General features: G+C 38.1%; 1 long non-coding RNA gene across 1 annotated transcript in view; it reads right to left on the bottom strand.

Annotated features, from left to right (window-relative positions):
• Window positions 1-3,827: 3,827 nt before the first annotated feature.
• Window positions 3,828-3,874, bottom strand: part of LOC147006368 (uncharacterized) — a 2,299-nt gene continuing 2,252 nt past the window's right edge. Inside the window, exon 3 of the long non-coding RNA XR_015054893.1 lies at window positions 3,828-3,874. This exon is cut by the window's right edge and continues 155 nt beyond it. This is a non-coding gene — a long non-coding RNA (uncharacterized LOC147006368).

The raw sequence follows: 3,874 nt of genomic DNA, 5'->3' as shown, positions 1-3,874 counted from the left end.
ACAAAAATAAAAAATTTTATGATATTATTTTTAATCTAATATAAATGACTTATGTTGGTAAAGATGGTTCTATCTTTGGTTTATCTCAAGAACTGGATATTGATTTATCAAATTATTACACAAAGGCACAGGCTGAACGACATAAATATAATATAACCAAAAATATTAACATGAAAAATGCTTATAAATTAAAAAATTATCCAAGCCCGACTGACGCGAATGACTTGGTGAGATTAAGCGATTTATCACAATATATATCCTTAAATAAAACGGCTGTGTATTCCAAAGATACAGAAGTGTTGATATTATCTCCAGGTCATACAGAATTCACAGTTCGAATTAAAAAAAAATTTTTATAAAGAAGGGCGTATCGTTTGTATGAGAATAGAACAATGGGGATATGATATGAATGACTTAGGGTATAATTGGTCATTTAAAATTAACCTCGAAGACCTGGAACAATTAAATCAGTCTCGTAAGGAAGAATATTATCCACTTGGTATCGAGAATGAGTTTTGTGGGGCTACGATTAGTAAACAACAAATAAAAGAATTTAATAAGGGTAAATATAATAATGGTTTTGCCCTTGTTTATCTCATGAAAACAGAAAAAACAGGATTATATATAATAAGTAAGGAAATACAAAAAGATTTAACTATGGGAAGATGGGGAGGTGTTTCGTGCCATAATATTATTCTAACATATATTTCTAATACATAAATGACAGCAAGAAGGCTTCAAGAAAATTATCATTTCTGTGTCCAAGCATACCTTCAAGAAAAGGGTATTCGGTATTTTAATAAATATGTTCTACAACATAAGAATGAGGTATTTTCAATAAAAGATTGGCATTATGCTGATGTTGATAAACCGACAACTTTAGATTTAATTAGAATGTTAAATAATGAAAAAATTATAAAGTTAAGAAAAGGTAAGGCTCTTTTAGAAATTCAAAAGAAATTTTATTGGTTTCCTGTTGTAAAAAAATTATTTTGGATACAGGAATAACAAGAAATCCTGATGAATATATGTATAATATTCTATGGGGTGTAAGCGATTCAAGGATAGTAAGGGATGAGGAAGGAGTTGAAGAAGAGAGGGAAGAGGAGGAAAAGGAGAAGAGGGAGAAGAAAGAGAAGGAGGAAAAAGAGAAGAGAGAGAAGGAGGAGAGGGAGAAGAGAGAGAGGGAGGAAAGAGAGAAGAGAGAGAGGGTGGAGAGAGAGAAGAGAGAGAGGGAGGAGAGGGAGAAGAAAGAGAAGGAGAGGGAGGAGAGGGAGAAGAAAGAGAAGGAGGAAAAAGAGAAGAGAGAGAAGGAGGAGAGGGAGGAAAGAGCGAGACAAAATAAATATCAAAATATGGAAACCAGTGAGATTAAAAAAGATTAAGGGTATTACAGAAAATAACTCAACCCACCGAGGAGGAAAAGAAAGAATTGACAAGTCTATTTGCAATACTTTCGGCAAGACTATTGACATCGACAAGATATGGATTTTAATTCAATTTTTTCATTTTTCTTTTTCTTAAATAAATGGAGGAGAGAGTGAAGGCATTTCTAAGGATTCTTTATGTTTTAAAAATCAAGATTCAAATGTGCATGTTGGAAACTAAAAAGGTTTTTGCACTCTGCAGGAATTTTTCTCATAAATAAATGAGTTATTGTCTCAAATGTAAAAAGAAAACTAATACTAAAAATATTTCATATATTAAAAGTAAAAATAACAGGGTTATACAAAAAGGTATATGTTCGGTGTGTGGTTCAAAAAATCAATTTATCTCCCAACACAAACTAGGAGGAGATATCCAAAAGTTTTTATCAGGAAGTAAATTTACAACTACTGGAATACCAGGGGAATTACATCTTCCAGGGTATTCTTTCTGTGGCCCAGGCACAAACTTGGATAAAAGATTAGATGAGGCAGACAATCCTAAATCCTGGAGTAAGCCTATCAATAGAGTTGATGAAGTGTGCATGAGACACGATATTGATTATGGGAATACCACAACGTTGGAAGAAAAGCATGAAGCCGATAGAGAAATGTTGTATAATTTGTCTCTGATACAAAATCCAACCTTGAGAGAAAAAGTTGATCGGTTCATTGTGAAGAAGATGATCAGTGCTAAATTGAAACTTGGACTTGGAAATTCAAAAACTTATAGGCTCTAATGATGCCATTAAGACTGAAGAGCAATTAGCTGATGAATTACATAAACCAATATTCACAAAGTTTCAGAGAAGGAAAGTTTATTCCAAGGAAGTAGATTATATCTGGTCTGCTGATTTGATTGAACTCAATAATGATAAGGGGTACAAGTATGCTTTAACCGTTATTGATTTGAGGAGTAGATATGCGTGGGTTGTACCATTAAAAAACAAAACAGGTAATACTCTTATGTTAGCCTTCCAACAGATATTTAATAAAAGTAAGAGAAAACCTAAAAAATTGTGGACTGATGAGGGTAGGGAGTTTTATAACAAGACATTTATGAATTTTCTAAAAAATAACAGTATTACATTATACAGTACCTTTAATGAAGGGAAGGCAGTTGTTGTTGAACGTTTTAATCGTACCTTAAAAGAGAGACTATATAAAAAATTCACACAACTCGGTTCACAACAATGGTCATCTTTTATTCAAGATATTGTGGATAAGTACAATGACACGATTCACACGTCAACAAATATGAAGCCATCAGAAACATTTACAAAATTAAAATATGAAAAAGAGATTAATGTCAGAAAACCTAAGTTCAAAGTTGGTGATATCGTAAGAATATATAGGTGGAAATCTCATTTTGAAAAAGGTTATACGAAAAAGATGGACCAACGAGCTTTTTAAAATTGTTGATGTAATAGATACGGTTCCTTGGACTTATAAGATATATGATTTGGAAGGGGAAGAGATTTTAGGTTCATTTTATTCACAGGAATTACAAAAGACAAAGATAAATTGAAATTTTTTGACTCCGCCCCTTTTTGGCTCCACCCACACAAGCCCCCGCCCACACAAGCCCCGCCCACACAAACCCCACACAAACCCCACCACACACCCCCCTCAAGCTAGAATAAATTGAAATTTTTGACTCCGCCCCTTTTTGACTCCGCCCACACACGCCCCTCCCACCGAAGCCCCGCCCACACAAACCCCACACAAACCCCACACAAGCTCCACACAACCTCCACACAAAAACTCCACACAAGCTCCACACACACAAACCCCACACAAGCTCCACCCATATTCATCATATTCACATAATTAGTGATTAGTTAATTAGTTCCCCACACACACAACATGTTTATTTAATTAAAAAATTATCCACCCATCCACACAAGCTCCACTCATCCACCCATCCCCCCATCTCTCCACCCATCCATTTATACACATAAGCCTCATCCACATTCAGCCCTCCCACAGAAGCTGCACCCACATAAACCCCTGCCCATATAAACCCTGCCCACATAAACCCCTCCCACATAAGCCCTGCCTACACAAGCTCCACACAAAAACTCCACACACATAAACCCCTCCCACGCAAGGTCCCCCCACATAAACCCCCGCCCACACAAGCCACACCCACACAAGCCCCGCCCACACGCACGCACCCAAGCCACACAAGCCCCTCCCACACACACCCCACCCACACAAGCCCCCACCGAAGCCCCGCCCACACAAGCCCCGCCCACACAAGCCCCCCCCCCCCCCTCATCCCCCCTGTGCGCCCCCACCTTTGACCCACCACCTCCCTCATCCCACCCCCCACCCTTCCCCACACACACACATGGGGAGGGGAGGGATGGGATGAGGGGGTGATGGGTCATTGGGGGAGCGCACCTACCCCTCCCCCTCCCCCCAACCCCCCCCTTTACATCTCTTTT

Source organism: Eptatretus burgeri, unplaced genomic scaffold (assembly GCF_056783735.1).
Source record: "Eptatretus burgeri isolate ZD-2024b unplaced genomic scaffold, Ebu_testis_v1 Ebu_testis_scaffold_3195, whole genome shotgun sequence".
In the NCBI taxonomy this organism is placed as follows: Eukaryota; Metazoa; Chordata; class Myxini; order Myxiniformes; family Myxinidae; genus Eptatretus; species Eptatretus burgeri.
The sequence above is the reverse complement of the archived record's forward strand: the minus strand, read 5'-3'. Positions and strand labels throughout refer to the sequence as shown.